General features: G+C 41.3%; 1 long non-coding RNA gene across 2 annotated transcripts; it reads left to right on the forward strand.

Annotated features, from left to right (window-relative positions):
• The first annotated feature begins 1,455 nt into the window (after positions 1–1,455).
• Gm31925 lies at positions 1,456–17,508 on the forward strand. 2 transcript variants are annotated; one of them, XR_373652.2, is made up of 3 exons: positions 1,456–1,547; positions 8,106–8,225; positions 17,262–17,508. It is a non-coding gene; the product is annotated as a predicted gene, 31925 (long non-coding RNA). The 2 variants fall into 2 exon arrangements; XR_865680.1 differs by lacking the exon at positions 17,262–17,508 and adding an exon at positions 8,368–8,531.
• The last annotated feature ends 1,590 nt before the right edge of the window (positions 17,509–19,098 follow it).

The raw sequence follows: 19,098 nt of genomic DNA on the forward strand, positions 1-19,098 counted from the left end.
ATAAAATTCCAAGGGCTGAGAGCTCAGCTGCCCCTGTACCTCCTGCAGTTAGAACTAGTATGTTTTTACTGTTCATATTTTCCTGAGCTTGCTTATGCTACCAAACACACACACACATACACACACTAGAGGGAATAGATAATTTTATATCTTGTCTCATGGCAACTTCAATTATGGATTCCCCATTCATTATTTCTAGGCATGGTGTATAATTTTTCTGTTTATAAAATCAAAACAATGAAAGAATACTACTTTCTCCACTCTCCTCTCTTGTCATTTATTAGTAAATGCTGGTGCAACTCTTTGATGGACAAATGGCAAGAGCAGGGTTAGTGGAAGGAACATAGATCACGCTATCAGAAAAGAAAGATGGCCTACAGGCTGTGAGATGACTTAGGCAGTAAAGTACTTGCCAAAAAAAAGCCTGACAGTGGGAATTTGGTAACCAGAGCCCACAGTGGAAGGAGAAGCCTGGCTTCCACAGGTTCTTCTCCAACCTCTGACCATGTGCTGTGGCATGCGTGCATGCACACACAAACATTATACACATGCATACATGCAATCGCAATAACAATATTTTTAAGTGACAGACTAGAATTTCCAGAACCCGACTGGCTACTCACTACTTCTGTGACCTTGGGGAAAGTGCTTAGATTCTCTAGGTCTGTCAAATGAGACTAGTGAGACGGCCATGGGGTTGAAGTAAGAACCGAGGGAGGGAATAGCAGTATCTGGCAAACACCATACATAGCACAGGGAAGGCCAACGAATGACGAGTTCATTCTGAATCCATAGGGAGAAGGAGAACATGGCTGCTTGGAAAATGAACACGGGACTAGTTCTGTCAGACAATCAATTCTCCCCCTGAGGCGAGTGCTTAGTATGCTGTGCCTGTCATTCTGGAGTCCAGTAGTTAGTTCCCACTTAGGAGCTTTTCTCAACCAGAAATTCACTCAGTACCTTAGGCTAAGATCTGCATGCATATAATAAGATGTATGTATTCTTTATACTGCTTTCCTTCCATCTATACCCATAGCCAAGACCCATGTCTGTGATGAAATCCATAACTCTGCTTTACATCCAAGCATTCAGTAATTACCTTTTCAAACTCCATGAACAAAGAGAAAAACGCGCTTACATTATGTCAGCTACGTGACTACTCTTTTTGTTTGCTTTGTCGCTTTTTGAGACACAGTCTCCCGCTGTAGTCCAGGCTGGACTGGAACTCAACAGCAGTCCTCCTTCCTAAACCTCCCTCCTAAGTTTTGGGGTTCCAGACATTGTTCACCACACTCCCTTTACAATATTTAAAGCTGAGAGATACAGAGCAAAAGCAAGATCTCTTTATCTGTTAACATATATATAGTGATGTCTATATTCGTCCTCATGGCAACAGAGGAAGCCAGCCCTTTGTTTAGTCAAGCATGGAAGAGGAAATGACAGGGCAGAGGTCTGTGTCAGCGATTCCCTCCGCTTCTGCTCGCTCATTATGACACGGCAGGAGGGGTTCTCACTGAGATCACCCTGAAGAATCCAGGTGAAGACAGGTTGGTGGCAAGCAGAGACTTGCTGGCCCAAGGCGAATTTGCTATGACTTTTCCCTATTGCTTTATATGAGAAGAGCGAAGTTGGCTCTTAAACATATAGTCAGAGCCGCCCGGACGGTTCCTTGAGGGTATAATCAGCAATGAACTTGTAATCAGACACCTCTGTTTACAGAGACGTCAAACTGGAAACCAGTAACAATTACTACTGAATCCTGTCTTTAATATAGAACATTTAATATAGAGCATTTAACAGAGAACTATGTAGGCCTGAAGTTGAAAAAAACAATCTGAGACTATTATCAGTTATGACTCAAAGTCTCTTTTAGGTAATTTTAGAAAGGAAGGAAGGAAAGATTTATTTATTTATTTATTTATTTATTTATTTATTTATTGTGAAAGAATATTTATGTGTTTATTGTGCATCTGTGTCTGTGTGTGAAGACATACAATGATGTACATTTGAAGGTGAGGACAATTAATGGGAGTTGGTTCTCTCCTTCCACCTTGTGGGTTCCAGAGATTGGACTAAGGTCATGGGGTTTGGTAGCGAGTGTCTTTACTCCATGGAGCCATCTCACAGCCTATGTATTAACTTTCTAACATCCCCATGCTTCACCTTCCCCATCTGAAAACCCAGGAACTAGGCTTCTGTGGGCAGCAGTTAAGTATTTGGTTCATCATTTTCCACAAGACTAGCGACTCCAAACCTGGAGATCTGCTGCATGTCCCGTCTGCCTGAGTTAGCGCAAGTTTAGATTCTGACCCTTAAATGAAGAGTTCCCAGTTATATAACTATTCATAGATAATCATTTCTTCATAAAAAAAAGAGTATGATTCATTTTTCTGTCCAGAACAGGAGCAGACTGTTTTTCGTTGTTAGATCACTCTCTATAGAATAACCAGAAATGGCAACTGCGGGCTGCTGACTCCCTCTGACAGGGCAAGTAACTAACTCATGAGAAGAACAACGAAGCATTTGTTAATAACTGACTTCCTTTTCAAACAATATTATGTCCTAATCATCAAGTCCACGGACATTTTCTTCCTCCTTTCGCGTTACAAGTTAACTTACTGTGGCAGCAACGGAAGCCCTTTCTGTCCCTTGGGAAATTTTCTCTCACCCAATCAAATGTTTCCATCAAACCAGAACTGATTTCCTATCTTCAACCTCCTTTGCCACCGCTGCTTTCTCATCTTCTCACATGTATCCTCTTATGTTTTTTGTCTTAAGAGAAAAGAGACTGCCCCTAACAACATTCTCCTTAGGAAATAAACATAAACTTTTTTTTTCCCTGTTGCCCAGATAAGTGTCTTCCAAAAGAATAGGCAATCTAGTGATTTGTTGAACAGATCCAACTCAAATATGATCATTATTAATTCTAGTTGTGCAGTAAGTTTACCTTTGTAAATTACTGGCTAATGTGGATTGGAATTCTCAAATCTGTGAACTATGTCTTAGTCAGGGTTTCTATTCCTACACAAACTCATGACCAAGAAGCAAGTTGGGGACAAAAGGGTTTATTCAGCTTATACTTCCATACTGCTGTTTATCATCAAAGGAAGTCAGGACTGGAACTCAAGCAGGTCAGGTAGCAAGAGCTGATGCAGGGGCCATGGAGGGGTGTTTCTTACTGACTTGCTTCCCCTGGCTTGCTCAGCCTGCTCTCTTATAGAACCTAAGACTACCAGCCCAGAGATGGTCCCACCCACAAGGGGACCTCCGAGCTTGATCACTAATTGAGAAATGCCTTACAGCTGGATCTCATGTAGGCATTTCCCCAACTGAAGCTCCTTTCTCTGTGATAACTCCAGCCTGTGTCAAGTTGACACAAAACTAGCCAGTACATGTGGATTGGAATTCTCAAATCTATAAACTAATAATTATTATTACAAAGATACTTATTAAATGTAAAACTGTAATTATTGCACATACTTAATGGGGTCCCTATAAAATAATATGCATGTCAGTGTTTAGTGGAATATCAGAAAAACAACTAATCTCAATAAATATCCCCAACCATCAGTGTTACTATGAATACGCTAAGCCACCATTGTTACTATGACTCCATCTTCCTATTTCACTGCTCTTTTCTTTAGCATGCTACCCCAGCTCTCTTCTTACCCCATTTTCCCTAGATCACTGATTCTTCTCAGTTGTTCAAGTGCAACATTCATCATTTGGCCTCATAACTCAGCATCAACTCTAGGAGCCTTCCTCTTCCTTTGGCTTCCCTTCTTCTTTTCTTCTCTCTATTGCTCTTTATCTCTCTTCTGACTGCTCTGTCTAGTCCTCTGGGGGCACTTGGGTACCATGGATTCATTGGCTCTCCACTTCAGTGGAGAGTAGGGCCTGAAAGCAGTTGTATCTAGAATCCAAGTATACATGACGGGTGCAGGGCAGGAAGAGTTTGAACCACAGCGCACTCATCAAGGAAGCCAACTTTTTTTCAAGGCTCAAAGACACATAGAATAAAGGCTAAAGGAGTTTATCCATTTAACAGTCAATATTATTAGACAAGTTTACAGTTAGGCATTATAAAAGAAGATTCACCTTTGATAATTCATTGACTAAAACTTGATATGCATCCCAATGTTAGTGTCTTGCAAGCTTTTCTTGAGGTCACATTCACATTGTAGTAGCTGGTTCTCTTTTTCCATTATTTGAACTCCAGGGATTGGACTCAGGTTGCTGGGGCTTGGTGGTAAGTGGCTCTACCACATAACCAGAGATTGTAGGCATAATGTTACTGTGCAGTGTGTAAAGATTATCCTTGTATTATTCACACACTGACTTCAGTGTCCCCATGTCTGACTGCAAACTAGATGTGGCATTGTAATGCTTATTCTAAGAATTCCCTGTCTCAATGTTGTGTAACTATTGCTCCTCAATTATCCCCTAATTATAAAGATTCCCTGGTCAGTAAAGAGCTGATCAGTCAAGGACTGAGCAGAGGAGAAAAATAAGGCTGGACTTCCTATCCCAGAAAGGGGAAGGGGAAAAGAGAAAGGAAGAGAGGATTTCCCATGAGAAGGGGGTCGAGGAGATGCTATGAGAGAGACCAGGCATGGAGCAGAGAGAGCCAGATCAGTACTAAAATGCAAGTATCTAGAGGATCTTTTTCTGGGAGGTAGCCAGAGTAGTTTAGAGATTAGAATAGATGAATAACTGCTCAGTTATTGTGCCATCAAGCTTATTAAATAAATCTAATAATCTCTGTCTCATTTATTTGGGAGCTAGCTGGGATAAAGAAAAAACTGTCACTTAAAACTTCATTAAGAAGAGATGAACAGGTCCTGATTAAAAAAAAGAATTATATATTTTCCTCCATACCAGAGGTAGACAGTTTTTGCACCACAGTGAGTTTATATCATATTTTTTAGTTTCTATGGTGACCCATCATGTCTCTTTGATCATAAACTAAATCTTGATTATTCACACCCTAAATCTTGAAGTCACAACAACAAAAACCTCACATCTGAGAAAGTTTGGCAAGAAAAGTCTCAGATGTCTCCAAAGTAGGCAAGGGTCTCTACCATACTGGGTAGTCTGTTTTTCCCACCTACCAGGAAATGCCACCTGATACCTCTTGCTGGGTGTTAGGATAATTCTGCCTTGGTTCACACATGACTTCTAATGTTCTTAATTTATCTTGGTCCTGATACAAGTAACCAACAAATCTCTTTTATTTCATGCTCTATCTATTCCTTCCTGAGCCATCTTACAGACAGAAACTTTGTGTTCTCATCTTTGCAATGCAGTGTCTTTCATGAAGTAGACAATGAATGTTTTGTGTTCTAGGCAGAAGCGGGGAAATATGCTTTAGAGATTCTGAACAGAACCTGCTTCCATTGTAACAAAGGTGAGAGAACCACTTAGATGCAGAGGGACTCTGAGCCAATGAAACCAGAGCCCCGACCTCATCTTCCCCTTTCTTCACAGCAGGTCTCCTGAGCAGAGCAGCCTTCTTCCTGTCACTTCAAGCTCTCTGAGCATGTGCTTTGTGAAATAGGATCCTGGTCTTTCAATGTTGGGACAGGAGGAAAAGAGTGGCCATTTTCATTTCTTATAATCTTGTGTGATGCTTTATACTAGATCTTCTTGAATTTGTTCCACTTCTGATACCTTTGACTGTGTATCTGTGTATGCATATATAACCATATGTATTCACACAGGTGCACATGAGTATGAGTGCATGCATTGAGAACAACCTTAGGGGTCATGCCTCAAGTACCATCCACCTTTTTTTTGAGATTGCTTTGGAGTGTACCAAGCACTCTAGACTAGCCCCAAAGTATCTTACCATGCACTCCAATAACACCCAAAGTCTTGTCTCTTCCTTTCAGGTGCTGGGATTAGAAGCATGTACCACTACACCTGGCTTATTCTTTAAAACATGGATTCTAGCAATTGGATCATGTCCTTTTTCTGGCAAAGTCAACACTTTACCAACTATATTATCTCCCCATCCCTGCAACTCAATGATTTTTATACAGTGTCTAAAATAGGGATACAAATCAAAGATATTCTGAAAATAAGTCATAAATAAATGTATTTTAAAATAATTGGTATATATTTCATTCTATAGTTTATTAATGCTGAAGTCAAATTTGTACAACAATGTCATGAATGTAACTTGTTTATTTTTACATGAAGAATTAAATCTTGATGGAACATTTGAGACTAAAGAACAGCAGTTTTTTCAGAGTTGATGGAGATTTTGATTTTATTATCATCAACACTGATACGTCATGCAAACCATAAGAAATAGTTTTAGGGATACTTCAGAAATTCTTGGAAATTGTATCTTAATTTCAATCCAATTTTTATGTAGTTAATTTTTAGTTAAACTTTTCAACAACTCCAACAGAAAATTTAAGAACCCACATACATAATACAGTCCGGGGGCTGGAGAGATGGCTCAGCAGTTAAGAGCCCTGAGTTCAATTCCCAGTAACCACAATTTGCTCAAGTTCTAATAGCTACATACCCCGGAATGACAGAAAATATTAAGTCATGGCCTATCATAAATAACTTTTATTAAAACATTATAAACAATAAAAAATTGTGATTCATAACTACCAGAGTCTTAAATCTGAGCCAATCAGCTGAGCTATTGTATATCATGTCAGCATGCACAAGACAGCGCTCACGGTGTGTGCTCAGAACCAGGCTGGAGTGACAGCACGCGAGGTAACAGAGGCAGTGCCATCAAAGCCACATTAAACTCAGTACATGCTTGACTTCACTTTTGGTTTTCTCGGATTCAGAGACCTTTTTTTATTGCCAGATCCTTAGTAACTCCCACAACCAGTGATCTGGCAGGTAAAGATACTGAGCTTTAAGCCACTCTGTGAGGTCAAGTGCATTCGATACAACACATTTCATCAGCAACAACAACAACAACAACAAAACCTAAAGCTTACAAGATCAAGAGGATTCTGCAAGGCATTTCTGAGAGTGGATGAAAACATATTAGTAGTCAGCGTTCCTGCCTCATATTTTGTTGTGGATATTTGGAGCTGCCATGGTCATAGTTCTTAGAGTCCAGCTCCATTTAGGTTCATGAGTAATAACAGATATAAAGGAACTTTCTCGTATATTATCCACCTTCAGCACAGAAATGAACCACCAGTGTATCAGCTCTGCCAATCAGCAAGCAATCTTCTCCATAAATAGATATGCTTATCTGACAATATTCACTATATATCTCAGTAATTGATGCATAATTCCCCTGAAATTTAGAATGGAGTTGACTTATTAACGTAAAAGTCTTTGTATCCAAACCCCACACCAGCAATTGGATCCACAAGTAGGCAACCACTGTGGTTAGACCTATTCTGATTTAGAATCCTCATTTTAAAACTACAAATTTTTCTGATAGACAGTTACCCTCCTTGATAGATACATCTTGTGTATCTAGTCTTAGTTCCCCTAAACTTTTGTCTAGTACATCCTGTAGCTTTAGTACATGCTGAGCAAAGAAGTGAGCGACTTCAATCATCTACAGACACCCGCTTCCCACAGATCCACCCATTAGCTACTTTAGCAACTTCAAGCCAAGTTCTACTATTGCCTGTCATCCCAGAACCCACATAGAAGACTACGGTAATGTAATGCAGAAAAGGGAGAGATCCAATGTCAGACTTGGCAGTTTGGGGTTAGAACACCAAGAAGGGTAAACCTGCTAAAGACAATGGCATATAATGGTATGTGTAGACTCAGTTCAGATAAGAAAACATAAAGATAGCTTCAGATAAAGCAGGGAAGTGCCCTCTGAGAGCGAACAGGAAGAGAGCAGCAGGCACTGTAGCAGTTGGAGAGAGCTGTGAGATTATTAGCATATATTTCTGCCCCAGAAGAAATTGTGTGACAATTCTAGTTGTCCTCCTACTTTGCAAGGAGGATGAGGGGAATGACATTTTTATGAGTTGGGTTAGGCTCGATTTGCACTTGACGTTATAGAAGTTGGTGTTGGAAATGAGACTCAGGCCCCAGTCATCATGGGAAATGCAAATCTGATGCAAATCAACACAAGCTTATTTCTTTTTTGTTCCAAGAGAAATTTCCTCGAGGAGCAAAAGGAAACCTCTCTTATTTGACTGCTCACGGAAGGAGCCTGGAGAAGAACCTAGGTCCTCGTAGTCTGCTCTGTACAGCTGAGGACGGTACCCAGGAAGGTGAGGAGAACTCTGAGGAACTACCTGGTCCTAGCATGGATTGTGCCTTTCTGAGCCTATGGCCCAGGGATGGGTTAATAACTTCTCCCTGGCCTTATCTTTACCATCAAAAGAAGCCTGTTCTTTCCTCCCACCTCCACAGAGAAACCGTTTCCAACTTGTCCTGAGTCCAGACCTGCTTTCTAAGCAAGCCCTGCCTGGCAAGGAAGTGCACACTGGAATCATTTGTTTACTTTGTAAACAGGTCAACCTATTTGTCTAAAGAGACCCCAGTGGAATATTAAACTACTGTTAAGACCTTAGTGGGAGTTCCTGGGAACAAAAACAATTTGTCTATTTTTTTCCAATGGGCACGCTTTGGAACGGCTGTTCTTTGAAGTGTAGCAAATTAGCCCAATCTAATCATGTCTGCTATGGTCATAGGCAAGTTACAGGATATTCACTTGCTGGCGTCTTGGAATTATCTTTCCATTTCAGGTTTAATCGATCCTCCCAAATAGACATCAGAGCCAACAAAGATGCATTGAGAGTCTCATGACTAAGTGTGGCAGGCAATTCATTACCATTCCGTCTTAAAAATAATTTTATTGTTTTTCGATGTATGTATGTGCACCATGTGTGTGCCTGATACCTCATGGAGAAGTTCAGAAGTGGATGTCTGTGAGCACCAGGCACACACATGGTGCACAGACATGCAAGCAGGCAAAATACCCATTTATTTTATTTTTTATGTTTTTGAGACAGGGTTTCTCTGTATAGTGCTGGCTGTCCTGGAACTCCCTCTGTAGTCCAGGCTATCCTTGAATTCAGAGATCTGCCTGTCTCTGCCTACCAGGATCCCCTGGAACTGGAGTTATAGATGATTATAGATCCTATGTGGATGCTGGCAATGGAACTCAGAGCAGCTACAAGAGAAACCATCGCTCTTAACCCCTGAGCCACCTCTCCAGCTCCACTTATTTACTTCTTACCCCAAGCACAATGTTGTGTACCTACTAACCAATACACTCCAGGCACAGTGCTGAACTCTGAGATATAGAGATAAAAGGTGTTATTCCCTGTCTTTGAGGTGCACACACAGCATGATTTGGAGGAAAGAAAAGTTCTATGACATGCCACCAAGAATCACAGACTTAAAGTCAGATCTAACTTCTTAGAGGATGGAGGTTGCACTCACATGATTTAGTATGTGATTAAGAGGAAGAAGACTTAAACAAGATAGGAGATTGATACCCAGCTGAGACCAGAAGGGTTGAGAGCAGGATGGCAAAGACAGTCCAGAAAGATAAAAAATAAACAAACAAACAAACAAAAAAACCCAGTGTGTACAAAAGAAATAACGAGCATGCTGACATTGAGGTATGACAAAGACATCGGAATGTCTGGATCTTGGGATGAATATAGGGAAGAGTTTGGAGAACAAGAGAGGGAGAGGCTGTGCCATTATCTTTGCAGTGGATACAAAGCCTGTATAGCTGTAGTTTTACCATGTCCTCCCTGTCTAAGGAACCAAGTAGTTCATAGCCCTTAGGGACCATCTCCATCAGTTTTCCATTCCTTATCATACTGCTGTAGATATAGGGAGAACAAGATTCTGATACTCAGAAAGGCTATTTCAGCATTTCCCCTCAGAAATGTTACCTAGCATCTACTAGCAGACAAGGCTATAGCTCATTCAACTCCAGAGAGGATCCCATGAGATAGAAAGAGGTTTTTATGTTTAGTAGAAGCTGAAGGAAGAAAGACATTAGACTTAAGTAGTCATATATACATTAGTAGCCATTATACTGTAGGTTATATTCATATGGCTAGGGTCTCTTTTTGATAGTCTTGACCTAGCTATAGCTGGAAAGAGAAGTATTGACCTTACTGCTGTGTTTTATGGTCTCATGGACTCAAAATTTGTAGATACTAATTGAACATATTTTTTCTTTTAACAATGAGAAACTCAGGTTTAGAGACTATGCTTTTTTGTGATATATTATGATGATATGTGGTATTAAACATGGACAGTTTTGTTCAGAGGTGGTTAGGGATACCATAGCCAGTCATGACATCACATAGTTTGTTGATTTAATGACCTGGACACAAAGTTTGTTGAATGACCTGGACACAAAAGAGGGCTTCAACCAGTCAACTAGAGGAATATTAGCTTTGCCAAGGGTGGATTATGACCATATTAGCAGCTCTTCAAGGGATCTGCACTTGGGAAACCAGGACAGAGTATTGAGTCTGCCCTTAGACCAAGTACAGAGGTAGGAGGTCCCATCTGTCCAAACAGACTATGAACTAAAGGCAAGAGCTAGGAGCTAAAGTATCTTGTGAGACTTTCATTTACCTTTATCAGATTCAAACGAATGAACAACAAACTCTCTCTCTCTCTCTCTCTCTCTCTCTCTCTCTCTCTCTCTCTCTCTCTGTGTGTGTGTGTGTGTGTGTGTGTGTGTGTGTGTGTGTGTGTATGTGTGAGAGGATGCAGGGCAAATTCACAAAGCTGACCCTCCTTCCACCTTTACCTGGGTTCTAATGGTTAAACACAGGTTGTCAAGCTTGCAGAGCAAGCAACTATAATCACTGAGCCATCTTGCCCAAGTACCTTTGCCAGATTTTATAATCAGTGTCTTAGATTAGTGTAACTCAAAGTCAGAAGACTTCAGTAGGTAATGAATCTGTATTGGAATGGAAATCTATTTTAATATGTAGGTATCATTTGGTTCTGTCTTTGTTGTTAAACAAATCTTTAAAAAAAAAAAACTTGATTTAATTTTAGGCATCATGAGAAACACTCTAGACACTAAAAAAGAACATAAAACCAGTCCATTTTCCCAAGGGATGAGATAATAACATGACTAAATCTATCATACTTAATTGCCTGCAAGAGATAAATACTTAGAGGTCAACAGGATGGCTCAATGTCCTTAAGCATCTGCCATCAACCTCAGTGAGATGAACTCGGTCTCTGGTGCCCCACGTGTTGGAAGAGAAGTGACTCCCACAGGTTGTCTTCTGACTGCCACACATGAACAGTGGCATTTGAGCCACTCCTACATAGAATAACTAAATAAATAAAATATAATTTAAAAGTGTTTTTAAAAGAGTTAAACAATAAGAATGGGGGCCCTCTGTACATGTTTACAAGAAAAATTGACTTTAGAAGAAACCTAAATAGAGTGAGTTCATTTCAGACCAAGTGCCCAACTTGGCTCATTACAGGGAAGTAGAATCAAAAAATGTCACTGCCTTTGATTAGGTGAATATACTGCTGCCTCTCTCTTCTTGTCTCACAAAATGCCTGAGATGAAAAATATATAACAAAAATATGAATTGAGGGCCAGGAGAGATGACTTAGGAGCTCAGAGTACTTGCTGCTCTTGTCCTTGAACCCAAGTTCAATGACCAGCACCCATATGGTAGCTCACAACGCTCCATAACTGCAGTTATAGAGGAATCCAGTACCCTCTTCTGAGTTCCAAAGGCATTGCATACATGTGGCACACTTACATATATAAAGGCAAAATACTTACACACATAAAACATAAAAATTTAAAAAATCTTTACAAAGAAATACCAGTCGAGACCCTTAAAATAAATAACACCCCCAACACACACGCACTGTGCAAGTATATGATTTTGACATTATTACTTGATAAGCTTATCATAGAAAACTCATGCTTGGAGAATCTTGCTGGTTATTTTGACATTAATTTCTGGCCAACATCTCCTTCCTTAATTTCTCTCTGTACGAACAGGTAATCGAGATACCCACCAATTCATGGAACCTCTAGTTCACTTTAAGACCGGAGTATCCTGACCTTTGATTATGTGATTATGTTAAAGCCCTGGCACAGTCTTCCTCTTTCTCTTCCTCCACTTTTCCTATTCTTAAAGAGATAGGTGACTTTCCTCTTTCCTACTCAGCGAACATCATCCACAAACAACTGTTGAAGACCTACATCTACTCAAACACTGCCGGGAGACAGCTGTTGGAAAGATTACCACCCATGCTTTTAAGGAGGACATGGGCTAATTCTTAATTCAATTCCTAACTTTTTGATGGAGACATACAAGCACACTTTAAAATATAATTGTGTCAATTTTTAAACATATGCACATAGACATTTCATACTGTAATATTACATGTGGTATGCTTTCTTCTGGTATCTTCTCTTTCATTTTCAATGATGCAGCATGTGACTCACTGCCGTCACTTCACAGTCAAGTACTGTGTCTTGACTTACGGTTTGGAAAACACTCTTGCTGAAATACGAGCAGTCATGTAAATGAGTAATTACATGACAACTGTACTTTCTATTGTTCATTGAAGTATCTATGGGACTCACATTACCTAGTTGGTGAAAGGTTTTGTGGTGGTAGAAACCATGATCTGTATCTCTCAGTATTCTTTCTCTACTCCGCACACATCCCTGGTGTAGTGTCTTGTATAGAAAATATAATGAGTAGATAATTGTTGATAACAGCCATATATTGTCATTGAATATGTTAATTGAGGGCTCTGAGAAATAGATCTTAGGGTTAGTGTGTTTAGGGAGATTTATGAGAGTCAAAGCCAGTGGGATGGGATACAGAAGAAGGTAGAGAGAGCATGCAGACTATGACTGCAGGCTTAACAACCGAGAAGGGGCAGAAGAAGAGAAAGAGAAAGAAGTGAGAAAGATCTTTGAACTGGAAGGAACACAGTTATGGTAAAGCCCCAGTCTAACTGACAGGCTGCTCTCAAGCCAGACTCTTATGGGGCAAGTACTTCACCTTACTTGGAATGCATCTGCCTTAATAGTCTCTACATGGCTCATCAGTGGCTGGGAACTGCTTGCAAGCCTGAGCATGCACATGCAAGGGAATCCTGAGAGCAGCAGTAGAGTTAAAATCTCTGTAGAGGTCTTGGTATGTGCTCAGGGCCACCACAGCATAACAGTGCTCTTCTTACAGACTAAGTTTCCTTTTAAGGTTAGAGCAAGTTGGTTAAAAATAAACAACAAGACGGATGCACCGTGTTCCTGCTTTGACCTTGTTCTGGTCCCCCACCCCCATCCCTCCTAGGCTGTAGAATCAAGTCTCCTTTGTCCTTTCTGCCCCAGGAGAAGCTTTAGGATACTATTATTCCAGTTAGTGTCCCACAGGGATGAGAAGAGGGTGAATGTTCTAGAAAATAAGTAAAGGGTGACCCATGAAAAAAACTGCTGACACCAGCAAGTGTCTGGGGAGAGTACTGTAGCTTCAATTGTAAATGCCTCACAGAGGCCTGTTTGTTAAAAGGCCTGGTCTCCAGAGTGGTAGTGATTGTGAGACATTGAAAAATGGGGTCTAATGAGAGGCCTTGAGGTCACAGAGGGATGTATCCCTGGGCAGGATAAAGGACTCCAGACCCTTCTACAACACTTTTGCTTCCTGGCAATGAGATGAGTAGTTTTGCTCTGGTGTGTGTTCTACCCCATGCTATAGTGCTTCACCAGAGACCAATAAACTACAGGACCACCGAGATAACTTTCCACACTGATTATTTCAGGCATCTGCTGTAGTAATAAAAAGCCCATTAATATAAGAGTTTGAATCTTGGGCTGAAGAGATGGCTCAGCTGTTAAGAGCACTGACTATTCTTCCGAAGGTCCTGAGTTCAAATCCCAGCAACTACGTGGTAGCTCACAACCATCCATAATGAGATCTGATGCCCTCTTCTGGTGTGTCTGAAAATAGCTGCAGTGTACTTAGATATAATAATAAATAAATCCTTTAAAGAGAGAGAGAGACAGAGACAGAGAGACAGAGAGAGACAGAGAGAGTTTGAATCTTAATATACCCACACCCAGAAACTTGTAAGTCATTCCTTATTAGTGACTCAGTTCTTCCCTTCCCCTCCCCCACACTGAAATTCACTGATGCCCATAAGGCAAATTTTGACACTTGCTAGGAGTCTCAACTCATGCTTTAATCCAAATGCCACAATCAATTAAGACAACCAGCCAACCAAACAATCTTTCTTATTTTTAACAGTCTGTGGAGCTAATGGAATAAACTGGGTACAAATTTATTCCTTGTGTTCTTTTTGTCTAACGTCTCAGGGGTAGAGTTGCCCATTGGGTCATCGCCGGAACACTCTGTGATGGGTGCTCAGGTAGAGAAGGGAGGATCCCAACCTACTGGTAACCACATACATCTCTTAATGAGATCACCGTCACTGTGCTTAGCTAAGCATAACCGCAGAGAGCTGCGGCTATGGCTGCTTGTTAGTTAGAGGAGCCCTTTTGCCTTTTGTGGCTGGATAGGTCACAGCACTACCTGGTTCAAACCTAGTTCTTTTCCCTATTCACAAGGAACTGTTCAAAGGACTGTCAGTGAGATTGATAACGTTCTGTTTGTTCAACGTTTGCCTTAGCAGGAGGCCAAAGGCTTACTCAAGTGTTCTATTAGGAATTCTCACAGCAGGCATTTGAAAGACTAGTTCAGCTACTGTGGAGAAAGATGTCTGTGGCCACCAGCTGTCTGTTGCTGTGACAAAACACCGGGGGAAATACCTGCTTTAACACGGGGATGCTTTGTTTTGTCTCATGATTTCAGGGTTTTCAGTGCATGATTACTTGGCCCAGAAGCTCTGGGCCTCAAGTGAGGTAGGGTGTCATGGTAGAAGCATATGATGAGGTCAGAGCCTGTGGTGGTTTGAATATGCTTAGCCCAGGAAGTAAAACTATTAGGAGGTGTGGTGGCCTTGTTGGAGGAAGTGTGGGTGGGCTTTGAGACCCTCCTCCTAGCTGCCTAAAGACAGTCTGTTCCTGGCTTCCTTTCAATGAAGATGTAGAATTCTCAGCTCCTCCAGCATCTGGACACTGTCATGTGTCTTGTCATGATGATAACGGACTGAACCTCTAAACCTGTAAGCTGAGCCCAATTAAATGTTGTTCTTTTTAAGAGTTGCCTTGGTCATGGTATCTCTTCACGGTAATGGAAACCCTAAAACAGAGCCCGTGTGATCTAGCTACTTCCCAAAGGCCCTACCTCTGAACACTATATTGGGGACCACACCTTCAAGACAAAAGCTGTAGGAATCACTTGAGGTCTCAACACAGCAGTCTTACAAGTAAAGAACAACTCAATCACAATGTTCTACCTGTGTTGAGACTGTTCCCCTCTCTCCAGTTCCCTAAATGCAGCAGTCTCTGGCTGCATTGTGTTCAGCCTCAGAAACACTGGCCAGTGCTAGGCTTTGCCTCGGGTCATTTTGAAGCTGTCAGCCTGAAAAAGAACCCATACTTCAAGTTGATTTTGATAGAGAATGACTCACATACTCCCACTATCTCAGTTCAAGAGTCAGAACTGAAAGGAGGCATACCCCATGCATCACTGCTCTCGTAATAGAGCACCTTTGTGGACCTTAGACTTCAGAAGAAAAGCTGATCTTTGGGATGGAGGTACAGCTTGTCCAGAGTGGAAAGATGATCTAAAATACCTCTCTCCCACCTACCTTTATTTCCTTCAAGTTAGACAAGACCCTGTTTCACAGTAACTCAGGAAATCTATATGGATCTGTTTTAGTGCGATACAACTAAATCTCACAACTAAAAATCACCTAAGATTTACAGAAAATAAAATGACTTAGCATTAGTATGTTAAAGGGCTCTTATTCTATGTGTTCTCTCTCCGAAAGCTAATTTTCCAATTAGTAGCCATCAACATCCCCCTAAATAGTTCCAGATTTCCATTAGACCATTTCCATATTACACAGAGATGGGTTCTCTAACAGTTTGCCCCAAAGACTTGTGCTTTTCATCATCATATTATTCTGTGCAGAATTTGTCTTTGGTCCGGTTTCATGATTTGGGGACACTCCCTGGCACTTCTGTAGTCTCTCCCCACTTGCTTACTTATTAACTAGTCTTTCTTATCCTCATGGTGGGTAGTATGGTTTGAGGTTTACTACACAGGGTATATGGTTTTCTTATTCAGTAAGAAGGAATATTTTGCTTAGTGATGGTCAGGGCCTAGGCCCAGTGTTTCTAGATTCTTGGCATCTTATTCGAGAATTAAATAAAAGCCTATATGGATTTCAAAGTAGCAGGAAAACCTCACTCAGGGTGAAATAAAAGAACAGACTAGTTAGATTGACAGTAAGCCACGTGAGGGAAGGCACTGCGATTATAGTTTGGGATTTTCTTTGATGGGGTTCAAGAGAAGGCGGAATTTTGTTGCAAGAGATGAGGCATTGTGCTGTCAGTTCATTGATTTGATTGGCAGATTGTTATATAATTTTTTTTAATGTGCATGTTTCTTTTCATAATGCATGTCATTTTAACCACACAAATGCCCAATTATGCATAGGGATAGTAAGTAAATGGGGATTTCCCCTAAAAGTTTACAATGAGAACATAATTTGCCTTACTGTGCATAATTTCAAAATCATTTTACTGGATGGAGAAATGGTTCAGTGATTAAGAGCACTAACTGCTTTTCCAGAGGACCTGAGTTTGATTCCAACACCTGCATGGTGGCTGTAACTTAGAGTACCCAATGTCCTCTTCTGGTGTCGGTGGGCATTGTACACAAGTGATGCACAGACATACAGTCAGGCAAAACACCCACACACAAGTTAAAACAAATAAATCTCAAAAAACCAACCAAACAAACAAACAAACAAACAAAAAGAAAAACCATAGTTAAGGCCGATTGGCCTTCTTGATCCCCTACCTTGATATAAACACAGTATGGTTGAATAGAATCTAAGTTTGGTGGTCATTAAGGGCAAGAGCACCTTATCCCATTGTTCAGAGTAAGGAATGCATGCAGCTGATACAGATGGGGCTTCTATGTTGCTAACAGGTAATGAGATACATTGTTTGGAGTGAGGTGTGTACTCATAGTACCTGTAGATAAGGGTCTCCGGCCTCCCAGTACATTAAGAGGGATGCTTGCATAGCCCAAATCAAGTGGGGGTCCTTTGGGTTCTAAACTATTCCCTATGCTTGCGTCTCTCAATTGAAATTATATTTTTTGTGACTGGAGTCTTATATTTTTCTATCACAATTAAAGGAACCCTTTCGTCATCTTCTGGAAGTGCAAAGAAAGGATCATTTGAGTCTACTTTCTGTCAAGGACAGATACAAGTGTTCCTGCAACACAGAGCATCAAGATGTTGATAGAGCCTTTTGGGGCACTCTCTTCACTGGTATTCCTAGATACCTGCAAAGGTGGATTAACTTTTGCCCTTATGGACGTGCAGAAGCCTTGGTTTTCTGCAACTATGAATCACCGGACAGAGAACACAGATTTGCATCTATGTTGTTGTTGGTTTTTTTTTTTTTTGTATGCTGATTAACTCCCTCTGAAATACCTTTGAAAGCAGAGCTCAAAGGCCAAAGAAGCTAATTTTTAAAATGACCAAATGGATCGTGCCCTTAGAGGTGTATCTATGGGACCGTGTTAGCAGTGGCAAGGGGAAGCTGCCACAGCTCACCCACTGGGGAAGTGGGGTAGCCACAGTATTCAAAAACAATTCTGAGATCTTGAAAAGACATTTTCAAAAGTGACACAGTCTCTTTATGATGAGAGAGGGAAAAGGTTGAGGCCTGAATGGGAGTAGGAACCAGCTAAATAGCTTCCTTCAGCACTTGGTTATGATCATAGTGTTTCTTCCTCTCCAGTCTGCTGTGCACATTCCACATACTTCACAGCAGGCAAGCTCCATTTGCCTGTGTTAACTGGCTTAACTCCCATAGGTTATTTGCATGCCATTAAAGATGGACTTAAGGCAATTGAGAATGTAAGGCACTGAGAAGTTCAGAGACTAAGTTTTTCCAAGGGATCAAATGCTCTCACATGTTGGGGCTGGTTGATGTCCACAATTGGTGGGGTTGGTTGATGGCCACATATATCCAGGGAAAAGACAGAGTGGCTGCCGGGAGAAATTGATCAGCAACACACAGTGATCCTTCATTCTATGACCAGACATTTCACACCACTGACTCAGCCAAACACTGCCACATCGGTCTTCTAGGTGGAGTTTGGCACCTACTGCTTTCCTATTTCTCAGGTGACAATGACACATGCAGCCCTTTGCAAGGGAACATCCAGAGAGGCAAGTGGCAAAGTCCAGTCTCCCAGCAATCTTACACTAACCCAGATAGAGGCTAAGGGCTCAGGACTGTTATTAATAACAACAACAAAAGGAAGGAAGGAAGGAAGGAAGCAAGGAAGGAAGGAAGAGGGGGAGGAAGGAAGAAAGGAAGGACAGGAAACTGTGAGGGAGATAGGGTAAAGGCACTAGGAGGAGTTGGTAGTAGTAGATAGATGGATCAACATGACATGTATAAATGTATCCATTTCAAAGAAGAAAACAAGGCCACATCTAGTCATTGCAGAGCCTCCCTGGTCCTGGGGAGTGTACTCAGGCCCCAGCTGCCTTCCTTCTCAAGAGGAAATGGGCACCAATCATGACCTTGTGGCTTCAGGGAGGGATATTTCATTTTCTGGCTGACATTTCATTCGTGGAGGCTGGGCAGGCAGGTATAACCTGCCCCACCCTTTCCTGGCACTCAATCAGAGGCTACCCACCACGTCTTTCCTTTTGGGCATTTTACAAAGGGAGGGAGGATTCTGGTTTTCCCTGGGAGGAGATGTCGCAGAGCCAATTTGTTTCTCCCTGGGAGACTTGAAGGCAAATGTCAAAGGTTCCAGAAGGCTGCCAGCTCACCTCCCTCGACAAGTGGGAGCACTACTGATTAGAGGCAAATTGCCTAAGAGCAAATTGTTCTTAGGTGACATCAGATCTCCTTGCTTCAGCGAGGTGTGCGTCTACGTAGAGCAACGAAGGACTCTCACACTCCTTTATAGAATAAGAACTTTGCTTCAGCTCTTCGCAGAGGGGCAG

Source organism: Mus musculus, chromosome 1, assembly GCF_000001635.26.
Source record: "Mus musculus strain C57BL/6J chromosome 1, GRCm38.p6 C57BL/6J".
NCBI classification, from domain to species: Eukaryota; Metazoa; Chordata; class Mammalia; order Rodentia; family Muridae; genus Mus; species Mus musculus.